This window comes from Dermacentor andersoni, chromosome 9, assembly GCF_023375885.2.
Source record: "Dermacentor andersoni chromosome 9, qqDerAnde1_hic_scaffold, whole genome shotgun sequence".
Classification (NCBI taxonomy): Eukaryota; Metazoa; Arthropoda; class Arachnida; order Ixodida; family Ixodidae; genus Dermacentor; species Dermacentor andersoni.
Window position 1 is genome coordinate 140,746,734 of NC_092822.1, and position 14,444 is coordinate 140,761,177.

At 48.6% G+C, this 14,444-nt stretch overlaps 1 protein-coding gene across 7 annotated transcripts in view; it reads left to right on the forward strand.

Moving 5' to 3' along the window:
* p38b (p38b MAP kinase) overlaps window positions 1-14,444 on the forward strand; it is a 457,389-nt gene that overhangs the window by 111,336 nt on the left and 331,609 nt on the right. The gene's annotated exons all lie outside the window — the stretch shown is intronic.

Genomic DNA, 14,444 nt, shown 5'->3' on the forward strand with positions numbered 1-14,444 from the left:
GGTCAGCACTGTAAAAAGAACAGGAATGTGGTGGTTGGCAATACTTATACAGGAAGTACACATTCCAATGACGTCAACAGTACTGCCATGGACCATGTGTACGGCATGAGGACCTTCGTCAGTCGACAACAGAGGTTACAACTCATTATGGACACCTGGGCTCCAGTATCTATTAACGCCATCAAAGGGACACCTTTGAAGGGACACCGTTGAACTGAACATCAACTAAGTTCTGGTTCGTTGGGAGCACTAATGGAGGATTTCGACACGACAAAGATAATGCAGCACTACCTCCAAGATCTGCATGGTCTAGTTTTCCATCCGGGAGGGTCTATAAATGGTCGGCGACGAATAGCGACGCGGCTGGGGCGACGGGGATCGACGGCGCTGAGGTGATGGTGAGCCAGCTTTCATCGACGAATACTTCAGAGGTAGGAGGCATACTGTGAGATGAGTAACGGCACGGGTCAGTATATGGGTGAGGAGACGGGGAAAGGGAGCTCGAATACGGCGGCGTCCAGGATGTGCGGCAGTGGCGAGCGACGGGGCCAATGCAGAAGCAATGGAAGCAAATGGGCTTGTCGTCCGGAGTTGTCCATTCGGTAGGGCTGTGGTATCTTGGAGGGGAATACAGATCGCTGTGAGGCGTAGCAGTCGGCACCGGTCGGGCGTCAGGTTGGGAGACGGAGCAGGTAGCAGGCAAACTTAGGTTTGCAAATTCTTGCCGCACAACTGCCTTAATGAGAGAGATCGCTGGGACTGGTTGGCCAAGTGGGCGTGGATGAAACGGCATTGGACTTGTAGCCTCGAGCTCACAGCAAACAATACATGTGACATGCTCATTTAAGGGTGGTGAAGTGTTAAGGTTGATGCAAGATGATGTCGCAGCTGTGTTAGGGAGCCGGGAGAACTGTGGAATGACGTGGTGGCTTTTGGCGAGCTCAAAGCGGCGGCATTCCTTGACAATGACATCGATGGTGGACACATTGTTGAAGACCAACAAGTTGAACACGTCGTCCGCAATCCCTTTGAGTATGTGACCGTCTTTATCAACCTCGGCCATTTTCTCGTCAACTTTCCAGCAAAAAGCGAGCGATACGATTCAGTAGAAGATTGAACTCGGGTAGCAAGCTCTTTTCTAGCAGTCAGCTGCCAACCGGCGGGATTTCTAAAGAGAGAGAGAGCGAGAAAAAAACTTTATTGCTCAATTAATCGGAGTTATGGCAGGTCTGGGTGGGGCCCTCAGTCCAGGGCTCCACTGGCTCTTGCGGCTCGCTGAGCTTGGTCCAGGAGGGCCAACTGGCTCCCCTGATCCTCGCTTGCGAGTAGTGCCTCCCACTGCTGTACGAAGTCTGTGACGCTTAGAAAAGGTGAATTGACATTGCTTGGCCGAGCCGTACATTCCCACGTTATGTGGGCCAGCATGGGTTTTGCGCCACGCCACGGGCAGGTGTCGGCGTAATGTGTCGGGTGCTTCTTGGGTAAGAGGTTTAGGTGTGGGTATGAGTTTGTTTGTATGCGACGCCAGTCTTGGGCTTGTCTTCTATTTAGTTTGCAGTGCGGAGGGCCGTAGGTTCGTCTCTCCCTCCTCTGATTCTCTAATATGTCGCGCACTGCGGACAGTGGTTCCTCTAGGGTTCTGGCCGCTGCTCGGTCGTTGCTTCCTCGAGCTATGCGGTCTGCCCTTTCGTTCCCGTCGAGTCCGCTGTGCGCGGGGCACCATGTAATGCCGTGGTCCAGGTCCAGTCGTGAGCCGAGTATTCTTTGGGCGCTACGCGGTAGCATTCCCCGCATGAAGAGTCGACACGCTGCCTGCGAGTCTGTAAGCACATGAGCCGACTGACCCTTAAAGTCGGCGTCTCGTATCGCCAGAGCTATTGCCGCTGCCTCTGCTGTGCATACCGAGGTAGTCTTAACCGTAGCGGTTATCGTGGTAACTCTATTGGTTGCGGCAATCGCGTAGAAGTCCCTGCGAGTGGTTGCACTCGCGTCCGTTTGTAGACGGCCGGATCCTTGCTGAATCGCTTCTGCAGAGTCCTCGTCCTGGCCTGTCTGTGGCCTGCGTGGTACCTGGCACTCATATTTCTTGGTATAGGTGAGACATGGACGTGCTCCCTCAAATCTCGTGACAACAAGTCTGTTTCGTCTCCGCAGAACAAGGGTCGAGCGTTGTATCCCAGTCTTTGGAGAATAGAGCGGCCCTGGGGCATAGAGCTCAGCCTTTCTCTTTGCGATATCAGAACTGCAGAGGCATGTTCTTCATATTTGTTGTAAATACCCAACCGCTCCAGGCGCTCCGTGCTGACTGTGTTCGGGAGTCCCAGAGCAGATTTGTATGCCGTTCTGATAAGGGTGTCCACCTTCTTCATTTCAGTTTGGTTAAGTTTTTGAAACGGCAAGCCGTAAGTAATGCGGCTAATCGCAAATGCTTGCACTAGCCTAATAGTTTCTTCTTCCGTGAGTCCGTTGCGGCTGCGTCCAACTCGCCATATCATACGTGCCACACTCTTAACGGTTGGTGTTAAGCTCCGAATTGTGGCATCGACGTTGCCATTCTCTTGGATAAGCAGGCCAAGCACTCTCATTTGGGCGACTTCACGAATGGCCTTGCCGTCGAGATGTAAGTCTATCCTCGGTGTGGTAGTTTTCTTATGACGCTTGCTGTGTACGCACATGAACTCTGATTTTTCGGGTGCGCACGTCATACCCGCGTGCTTGGTGAAGTTCATTACCTTGTCTATGGCCTCCTGTAATAGGTCTTGTTTTTCTCCGTAGGAACCCCGGTGTGCCCACAGCGTTATGTCATCGGCATAGATCATACATCCGAGGTCCCGTGCTTGCTCGAGTTCTAGGGCCACTCGCCTCATCCCGACATTGAAAAGAAGAGGTGACAAGATTGAGCCCTGTGGAGTTCCTCGGTTGGGCATCGCGAAGACGTCAGAGCGCGTACTGCCCAACCCAATAGTTGCCTTCCTGTCGCGAAGGAAGGTAAGGACGTACCGAAACACCCTTCTTCCGCAACCTATGTCTTCCAGACCTTCGAGGATTGCTTCGTGAGAGATCGTGTCAAACGCTTTTTTGACATCGAGCACCACAACTATCCTGGCTTCTTTGCTTCGTGGCGGGTCCAAAACTTCGTCGCGAAGAATAAGAAAGGCGTCCTGTGCCGAGACGTGCGGCCTAAAGCCAAGCATAGAGTGGGGAAGAAGTTCATTCCGCTCGATGTAGTTGCTCAGTCGTGTTTGGATCACCTTCTCAAAAAGCTTCCCTGCACACGACGTGAGCGATATTGGTCTCATGTGTTGCAGATCTCTGGGTTTAGCCGGTTTCGGTATGAGTATGATAGTAGCCTCTTTCCATTCTTCTGGCAGTTCCCCGTCGTCGGACCATACATTATCGTTGAAATAGGTCGCAAGCTGCCGCAGTGATTCCTGACTCAGGTTGCACAGCATCGCATTTGTGATGTGGTCCGGACCCGGTGCGGTGTTCTTACGGAAAGATTGTGCGGCTGCATAGAGCTCTGCCATTGTTATGGGTGCGTCCAGCTCCGCATTGACTGGTCCCTCATAGTTGTATTGCACTGATGTTGTGTCCGGTACTCCTATGTAGACGCTCTTAAGGTCCTCAATGAGGGCATCGGACGTGCCATCGTATTCATTTTCAATTAATTTCAGTGTTCTGTTTGTGGTGGTCCGTGTTCCTGTCGGATCTATCATACTGCGCAGAATAGCCCATGTTCGCTTTGTGCTAAGCGTTCCTTTGAGTGCATCACAAAACTGAAGGAAATTGGTGTCTTGCAGCTGCTGCGCATACTCACTGGCTTCCTGCGCAAGTCGGGCTATCCTGATCCTGAGTTTTCTGTTGTGTCTCTGTCTCTTCCAACGTTTGGTCAGACTTCTCCGCGCTTCCCACAGGTGTAGTAGATGCCTGTCTACTGCCGGTGTTTCGACTGTTGTCGATATTTCCCGTGTAGTGCTTCTGTGTATTCTCCTGATGAATTCCGTCCATTCTGTAGCACTATCGCACGGTGTGGCCTGCCTTTGCTTCTGTCTATAAGCTGTCCAATCGGTTATGGTGGCTTTTCCTAATTTATGGCGAACCCGCGTCGTGTTAACTGAGACACTAATAATGCAGTGATCACTGCCAAGGTCTTCGCCTAGGTTGGTCCAGGTAACACCTCTGTCATTGTTGCTGAAAGTTAGGTCCGGCGTGGTATCTTTGACTACACTGATTCCCGTTCTGGTTGGTTCATCCGGTCGCGTCAGCAGGACCAGCTTATGCTCCTCCGCGAGGTCGGCTAGCCTTTGGCCCTTAGGAGTGCCTCGATCATAGCCCCAATCAGAGTGCGGAGCGTTAAAGTCCCCTAGGATAATTGCCCGGTCGTCGCTTTTCACTTTGCGCAATGCGGCCGTCACTAGCACGTCGAACTTTGCCTTCCTATCTCTAGGTGGGCTGTAGACGTTGGCAATAACTGTTTTTGGCTTGCAGCGTCTACATGGCCAGACCGTGAGAACCTGATGTTGGACACCGCAGTTAGGGACATAGTCCACGCTCACCGCTATGTCCGCCCGTGTCAGTGCTGCTATCTGAGGATGGTCAGGGTGCGTGTGCATCTTGTATCCTCTGAGGTTCGGTATGTTCTTGCCTGGTTCTTGCATGCATATTATATCCGGGGGAACAGGCGTCGCATCTATAAAACTCAAAAGTGCTGCGTGTTTAGTTCTAAGAGTCCTGCAGTTCCACTGCCAGACCTCGAGGTTTTCGGCTACTCTCGTGTGGCGATTAGCCATCTATAGTACTTTCGCTGTCGGTCAGCTCTCTCTCTTTAGGTCTGCGTGCAGGAGCTCCCGGGCTGGCACATTTTCGTTAGTTCGGTCCCTCTTTCGTGGCATGAGAAGAGGAGTCCTCTATCTGTCGTTTGAGCTTGTACAGCTCTGCGAAAAGAAGTTGGATTTGTCGGGATATGGTATCCAGTTTATCGTCTTTTCCGGTCACCTGTGTGTTCGCGTTCTTGGTTTCTCCTGGCTTGGCTTTGGTCGTGTGGGGTCCATTCCTTTGCTTCAAATCAGCTAGCTCCCTTCGAATTTCTGCAAGGCTGTCCTTTAAAATTCTGTTCTCCTCTAAGGTTTTTGATAGGCTGGACTCTGAGTTACTGGATCGGCAGTGGGAGACACTATTTGCGCCCAGCTTACCTGTTGTGAGGCGATGGCCGCCGTCTGATGTTTAGCCTGCGGAGCCTTCTCCTGTTTGGGGGCTAGAGGCTTGACATTGCGTGCCAAGGATGTTGACCTAGATCTCTGATGACTCCGCCGCCTGGTACGCGATCTCGATCTGGATCTCGATGTTCCTTCTTGTCTGAATTTGGAGGGGGTCCCCTCTTGACGTTGAGGGAGCTCCGGAAAGTCACTGAGCTCCAATTCTTCGTCTTCTGTTGCAAACCACCGGGGTCGGTGTTGTTGAGCAGCTCTGTGCGCTCCGCTTCTCGGTCGGTCTTGTGGTCGTGTTTGCTTCAGGCGTTTTTTGCAGCTTCGGTCGCCCATGAGGTGCTGCCCCCCGCAAGCGGCACATCGCGGTGAGCACTCGTGTCCGTCTTCGGGCTCGAGCGCCCCACAGATTCCACACACTTTTGTGTCCGGTTGCGGGCAAACGTCCGTGCGGTGGCCGACGCTGTGACAAATCTTGCAAACCTGCACCGAGTTGCAGTATGGATGACACGCCATTTCCCCACCGCAATAGTAGACGAACCGCGGTAGGACCGTGCCGAGGAATGTGATGACTGCGCTCTTCGAGTCCCCTAGCATTCTTGCCTGGATTATCTCGATGCCCTGGGTACGGACTCGGAGGTTTGCCTTGATTGTCTCTCCGGGCGTGTGCGGCGGCAGTCCATGAATGACACCTCTGACGGCGCCTTCTCCTGTGGCAGCGTACGCATTGAACGCGTGCGTCTTGCCATTGACTGTGAGAGCTGTGATCTTGCGTAGGAGATTAGCTGTCTCTTCCTCAGATGTTGAGACTATTGCAATGTTTGAGCCCTGTTTTATGCGCAGTATAAAATGCTCACCCTTTACTTTGTTGTGGCAGGCCGCGATCACTGCTTCTGCGAGCATCGGACTGGTTAGAGTTTTCAACGGGAGTCCTTGGTGCGGGCGGAGAATGATCTTGAAGTCATCCCGCGGCAGTGGTGGTAACTTGTTCCGTCGCACCTTGCGTCGGCGGATGGGGGGCGAGTTCTGTTCCTTCTGTGAAGGGTCGTTCCGTTTTGCCTGCAGGCGTTCCTTCGCTTGTTGCTGTTTTTGGCGGAGCGTTAGCACCGTCTGCCATCCCTCTTCGTCGGGTTCTCTCGTAAACCGCCGCATGTCCTCAGCGTCCGTGAGAAGCGTTGTATTAGTTTCATCTTTACGAGGAGTTAAAGCTTCGGAAAAATCCATGCCGTCTTCCTCCGTAGCGAGTTTCGGTTGGGACGGCACGCCATTTGAGGCGCCCGCCGCAACAGAAGCGATTTCTTGAGACGCCATATGCGTCGGTGTCTTGTGCCAGACGCTGCACCGACACGACGTGGCGGCCGCCGCCGCGCTTTAGCTCTGATGCATGCTAGCTCTGACGCCGCGTACCTGGTAGCTTCTTGAAATTGTGGAGCCGCCGGAAACGGGCCTAGGTCCAAGAGGATGGTGTCCCTGGGTGTTTTGGCTAACACACTCATACAGGCTGAGCCAGTCCTCAATGTCGACATTATCTTGGCCGGAGAGTATGCCAGGATTGCGGGGATTGGTAGCTGTAACGTACATTGTTGTCGGGGATTGCAGGAGTAGAAGGAGACGAGGTGTCATCACCAGGAGCCATGGCAAAAAGCAGAATGGTGTGGCCGCTGCAGAGCTCCGTGGCGACGATGGGGAATGGCACCCTCCACCAAAATGTTACGCGAACAAAGGATGAAGAACTGGAGACTATTTACAAAGTATAGTATTTACAAAGGATAAATGCAGCGCTGGCCAGTTCAGCTGACAGCTCGAGAGCCAGAGAGCATTCATCGCCTTCGTTGGGGCGCCCGCATGCATCGTCCACAAGAAACACGCAATATGCATGTATCAATATCACTATTAAGTTACGTCACCCCACGAATTCCCTGCTGCAAAAATTTTTTTGAATTTTTCAAGCACAGTCGAAGTTTGAAGTAGTTATCGGACTGATGAGTGGCTTTTTTTCTTGTTTCATTTCCCCTAGCGTGATAGCAGTGTAGTATAAGGGAGCTGGCTCTGCCTAAAGGTTGTACGCCTCAGTGGAGGAATGGCTTGTACCACCACCCCATGGCGATCGTGGTATCTTTGCTATGTATTTCATTTTGGAGGCCGCATACAGCAGAGGCAGCAACACGCAGCTGTAATTTGTATACAGGCAGTGTAAAGATGAAATGGTTCTCTCATTTTCAAATTGCAGATATACATAATTCTTATTTTTTCAACTCAAATGAGCAATAATTGTACTACAGTGACACTTCATTAAACCGTAGTTTGCCAGAGCTCGGAAAAAGTATGTACTAAACGGTAGTACTGCTTAACCGAAATGGCATAATATCGCCCACTAACTTGTCAAAAACGGAACTCAGAGAAAGTGCGATGAAATGGCAAAAACATGCAATATTTATTCACATTGTGTGACAAAAGCCTGTTAATTTCGCTTGATGCCGCGGCGGCCTAGCAGCCAGTGGCCTGAAACTTACTGAAACTGCGAGCCAGCTTTTCAGCCAGCCCCCTCATCTCGGTAGACGCTCGGATGGCAGATTCCTCGCTGGCATTGCATATTTTCCGTGCAGAGGCATGGTAATGTTGCAGAAGCCATGTGACGCCTTTTTCATTGCGGGGTGCTGTTCTCGTCGTGACAATTGCATTCTTGAGGCTGACATAACACACAGCTTCTGCTACTATCGGGCCTGAATCACCCGTGCTGTCACTTTCCATGTCGTCTTCATCACTGTTGTTAGACGACACTTCTGCAGCAGAGGCAGCGATGGCGAAAGGTTGAAACTCGTTGCCGACATCTTTTCGCAGTCGCAGCAGCGCGGCTGAGCAACTTCTTCGCATTCCAAATGCCACATACCGTATTGAATGGTAGATTGCTGTCTTGTGCCAGTGCCGACTTCTTCGTGCTACGTTCGATAGCACGAACGATGTCCAATTTTTCTTCTATGCTAAACACCCGGTGTTCTTTATCCGAGCTTCAGCACGATGAAAGGCCTTGCTTGCACCATAGAGTTTCATACAATAATTACTAGAGGGAACTCTGGCACCAGTGTCTATGGGAGCTCCAATGGGAACGGTTGCACCAGCATGGGATTTGCTAAACTTCGTTCTTCTGGATTTAAAGGGCTTTATGACTTTGTAAACTCGTCATTTTCAACAATGTACTGTGTTATAAGTAATTAAATAAACATGATTAAAATTGTCCGATCGCAGGGTTCGAACACAGAACCTCTGGCACAGAAGCCAGATATTGAAACCATTAAGCCATGGACGCATGTATCGACAACGTATGTGAAATGCAGAATGCGTTGGCGGGCTAGTTGGTGCGAACCCATGAATACTTTGTTTAGCGCAAAACAACAGACACAAGAAAGACGACAGGACAAGGCGCTACTCTCAACTGACATCATTTTATTGCGTCACTCCTTTATAGACAGCTGAAACTAGAGGAACATGTGCAGTGAGCACCATGTGGAGGAGCCACCAACATCCAATCACAAGAGCGCACTCATGCGACGGAATTCAAAAAACCAAATTCAGCGCTGTACAAGGTTAAGGAAGGCACACTAATGCACTGTGACCCCAATGACTGAATGAAGAATGCTTCCGATAACTCTCGGGCGGTGGTGTCAAGGCTCTTTTTCAAAATCGTGGTATCACGAAACATGGGTTTGCACTTGCATATTTTACAATGCTGAGCCAAATGGGAACCTGTGCCTGTTGGTATGGATTGCTCATGTTCTCTAAGGCGCTCGTTAACACAGCCGCCTGACAGCCCTACCTACACTTTGCCACATGACAAGGGAATCTTATATACCACACCGACACTGCAATCTACAAACTTCGCGTGGTTCTTTTCACAATATGATTTTTTACTTGTTTTAGATTTTAGATTGTTCTTTTTTTTTTACTTGTTTTCAGTTGTCTATAAAGAAGTGACGCAATAAAATGATGTCAGTTGAGAGTAGCGCCTTGTCCTGTCGTCTTTCTTGTGTCTGTTGTTTTGCGCTAAACAAAGTATTTATGTGAAATGCCCTTATGAATTTATTGCAGGCATGCCAGTGCCTTGAGACTCTTAGCACGTTTCGATTTGGCCACCTTGACAAGCCCAATCATTGCAGTTAGTAGCGATTGTGCATGTTCATGGCTAATAAAGAGTGTTCCTGACGTATTCTGCACTTCGAAGAGTATAGAGTGCTCTGAAATTTACAACAATAGGATTTGTGCAGCGTAATATGGAAAGTCTGAATCCACAAGCATGAAGATCAGACAAATCCATGTACTTCCCATCATTCCCATGGTAGGAAAATTACTGCAGTGCCAGAGTTCCCTCTAGTATATTATATGAAGCTGTCATAGAGTTTCTCACTATAACACCTAAAGGGAAATCTGGCACCACCGTCTATGGGAGTTTCCTAAGTGGCGCTGTGCCGTCATGGGAATGACGGTATATGTGTCTGCGAGGCTTGTGTTGGCTGGTATTGTAAAAGGCTTTGTCTAAAACGTAGATATGGCTAGACAAATAGCACATTCTCAAAGTAAAATGTTCATTAAATGTTTCCATTCACGTATATTACATCTTCGAGTGAGGTTTACTCACTTACAATGCATAACCAAGCAAAGAAAAGCAAGAACAGATGACAAACTGTTCCAAAGCGAGCGCAAATCTTGTCGTCTGTTCTTCAACTTTAGCGGCCCGCTGACAATTTTTACGTTTCATATAATTGTACATGAAATAACAAGTTTTCATAGTTAAACAAAACATGTTTTTGTGTAATAAAAAAGCTAAAACAGCTTTTTACATGCTGTTTTAGTTGAAAATGAATCATTATGGCAGACGGAACGGTGCTATCCAGGCGTGTCTTCAAGGTGTCCTGGCTCTCCGAGGACGATGCCAATCCGAAGTCACAATATACCGGCATTCCCATGCATACCACAGCGCCGCAGCACCAGATTTTCCTCTAGGAAATATAGTGAGAAACTCTATGGAAACTTTATGACGTACACAACAGTGTTATAGAATGATGATGATGATGAAATTATATTGATGATGTGACTTCATGCACAAATGCACAGGGCACTTGGAGGCCGTTGTTCTGATCTCAGAGGCTTGTTGTTCTCACGGGCCACCCTATGGGGATGACGTGCCGCCGTGATTGCATGACGAAAAGTGGAAACACTATGCATTAACCGATACGTACGCAGTAAGCTGGTACGGTTTATGCGGATACAGAATGCATTATGTTCAATGGTTGCTGAGTCGTGCATTTGACTTTACTACTTTTAAAACAAAACTATTGTTTAAGCGGGTGCGGTTTAACGAGGTTTTACTGTACTGGTAAATTTTTCGGGATCAAGAAATCGGCCAGTGGCTGTTGGTTGGCCCAGCTGCTTGCAGTGATGCTGCATGATGACATTGTGAACGAAAGAGCAAGCAATTTTTCACTGCTGTTGACATGAAATTGTGAATTCCCTGCTGCATGCAGTGTAATAACAGTTGGCTCGCTTGTTTCCCAGAAGCTTCGTTATCAGATCAGCAGTGTTTTCTTACTATGTTCAAGAAGTCTTTCATGGCCCCTTTTAAGCTTTCCTAACATTACTAGATAGCGAAATATCACCTTTAGAACATGTTTTGCAGAATGAGATGCTGGGATTTCAAAGTGTGTATGCGTTAACCACATGCTTGTGCACAATAACGAAGGTTTTAAATTGATCGATCGAAAGTTCTTTATTAGAGAATGGGGAGGCACAGGTCCTCTGTGGGGATGAACGGGGCGTTGCTAGACTACAAAGTCACTCACATAGTCAGGGTTTCCAGTCGTTTGAGTGATAGTCCTTGTGCTGAGGCTGTGTGCAGTCAGGACCATGGTTTATCAGTCCCCCTAAACCACTCTGACCAGATTGCTCTGACTGCCATATTTGGCAAATAATAACTGCGTGTTAGGATCAGTGAGCTGTGCTCCACGGTAGGTTGTGCATGGTGAAGCCTATATGGGCATTCTTCCTGTATCGAACGCAGAACATTGTCATATTAATTGATGGTCTGCATGGCAAGTAAAACACTTGCTTGGGCTAGTTGGTTCATGCTTGATTGAGTAAAGGCAAGATGCAAAAGACCAGGACTAAAGAAGCGCACAAACAACAGGACGTTTGTGTCCTTCTTCAGTCGTGGTCTTTTGCACCTTGCCTTTACTCATTCTGCATGCAAACGCAGCCCACAGTAGGTGCACATCATTGTCGTAATGTCAGGCTGTTGCCATTTTGCTATAGAGTACGGTGAGTAGGCTGAATTTGCAAATACCTTATTGACGAAGACCTCTTCAGAGTGTGAAAGGGGACACTTGCTCGAAAAGAGAAGAGGGCAGGTGGGGTAGCCTGCCGAAGACGCTGTTTACTTGAAGTATGCAAGGATGTACGCATATAGTGCATGGGGGCTTCCCAAGGAGCCATTTGGCTTACGAGCTCATACGAGCTCACCCCGAGGGGGAGGGGGGGGGGGCAGAGAAAAATTGGTGGACCCACCTGCGAAAGCAGCTGTGGCGTGTGCTTCCATATTGCCCCTGCGCACACCCATATTATTTTTCTTTTTTTTTTAATCCGGTGGAAAATTGCGCTGCACCAGGATTCCGCATGTTGATAAAATTGCATAAACAGGTTTGGAGTGCAGCCTGATCTCGGTGACCAGAATCGGTAACGCACTCCCTCATCAGAGCAGGATTGGCCACCCTGGTGCAGTACTTGGTCACGACCTTCTACATGAATACAACATTCAAACCCTGACCCTCAGTCCCCAGCAGCTGTGAAGCAACTGACCACGGCGGCGGTCAGACCAGTGACGCAGCAGAGGGTGCTAAGAATCTCTGGTTCTGGACTGGCCGCCATTGGAATCTGAACCTGGCAACGTTTAATGCTAGAACATTATCTAGTGAGGTGAGTCTAGCAGTGCTGTTGGAGGAATTAGCGGGCAGTAAATGGGATATAATAGGGCTCAGTGAGGTTAGGAGGACAAAAGAAGCATGCACAGTGCTAAAAAGCGGGCACGTCCTGTGCTGCCAGGGCTTAGTGGAGAGATGAGAACTAGGAGTCGGATTCCTGATTAATAAGAATATAGCTGGTAACATACAGGAATTCTATAGCATTAACGAGAGGGTGGCAGGTCTTGTTGTGAAACTTGATAAGAGGTACAAATTGAAGGTTGTGCAGGTCTATGCGCCCACATCCAGTCATGATGACAAGGAAATCGAAAGCTTCTATGGAGACATAGAATCGGTGATGGGTAAAGTAAAAACAAAATACACTGTACTGATGGGCGACTTCAATGCCACGGTGGGCAAGAAGCAGGCTGGAGACAAGTCAGTGGGGGAATATGGCATAGGTTCTATGAATAGCAGGGAAGAGTTATTAGTAGAGTTTGCGGAACAGAATAATACGCAGATAATGAATACCTTATTCTGCAAGCGGGATAGCCGAAAGTGGACGTGGAGGAGCCCGAATGGCGAGACTGGAAATGAAGTAGACTTTATACTCTGCGCTAACCCTGGCATCATACAAGATGTGGACGTGCTCAGCAAGGTGCGCTGCAGTGACCATAGGATGGTAAGAGCTCGAATTAGCCTAGACTTGAGGAGGGAACGGAAGAAACTGGTACATAAGAAGCTGATCAATGAGTTAGCAGTAAGAGCGAAAATAGAGGAATTCCGGATCAAGCTACTGAACAGGTATTCGGCTTTAACTCAGGAAGAGGACCTTAGTGTTGAAGCAATGAACGACAATCTTATGGGCATAATTAAGGAATGTGCAATAGAAGTCGGTGGTAACTTCGTTAGACAGGATACCAGTAAGCTATCGCAGCAGATGAAAAGTCTGATCAAGAAACGCCAATGTATGAAAGCCTCTAATCCTACAGCCAGAGTAGAACTGGCAGAACTTTCCAAGTTAATCAACAAGCGTAAGACAGCTGCAATAAGGAAGTATAATATGGATAGAATTGAACATGCTCTCAGGAAGGGAGGAAGCCTAAAAGCCGTGAAGAAGAAACTAGGAATAGGCAAGAATCAGATGTATGCGTTAAGAGACAAAGCCGGCAATATCATAACTAATATGGATTAGATAGTTCAAATGCCTCCCACCTCCCCTCCTGTTTTGTGGCACTGGTTCACAATGCCTCCTCTTTCTTGCGCCTAGCTGAAGCAGCTGCTTTTGAAGCAACTCTGTTGGGACCATGTCAGCTGCGTTGGCCGAACAGTCTTTTTTTTTGCTCCTCATGCTACACTTGTTTGTTTTCTATGTTATTTTCAGCTTTGCTCTTCATAAGAACACTTATGACAGTTTTCTTACCTTGAGCTGCGACAGTACTGTGGTACAAGCTTATGCAGGAAAACGCATTAAGTGCTTGTGTATCATATTTGTTGAGGTTTGAAAGGTAAACAGTATCAGCACTGATTAACACTCCCAGAGCTATGTATCCAGTGCATAGACACACAAGCACAAAAAAAGTTCCTTAGCAGCTACGGTGTTGTGCTACTAAGCATCAGGTAGCGGGGGAAAATCCCGGCCACATTTTGATGGGGGCGAAATGCAAGAACATCGGTGTCCCATGCACTGGGGGGTGCGTTAAAGATCCCCTGGTGGTCAAAATTAATCCGAATTCCCCAGACTACGGCGTGCCTCATAATCAGATCGTGGTTTTGGCACATTAAACCCCATAATCCAGACGTGGTAAGTTGAAGTATCTAGCCATTATTAGTCCTGTGTTGATATTTACATAGGTACACAAAAATGTGCATAGTTGGTCTAGAAACTCTGTTATAGATTGCAGTCCACTAGGATGGCTAAAGTCATACTGACACTGAGCCCACATTTACTAACCAGGCCATGTACTATGCAAACAGATGGCCCAGTAGAGAAAGGGAGGTCAATCTGGTTTGCCACCGAGGGGAGACATTCAGGTGGCCTGAAGAACACAATGGATTGAAGGGCCTGACGGCTGACTCTTCCTATATTTAAGAAACAAGAAATGCGTGCTGCTGGACATCAAATGGCTTTGCTACACAAATGTCACATGCATGAGTTGGTAATCATTTGTGTAGTCAATCCAGTTCATGTCCTATGCATGTCGTGCTTGTGTTTCATCTTGCTTAGTGCTGCAACCATGTTTCATAATAACCAGCTTTCACCAATAATAACAGAAACCTTTCTATGTGGTGC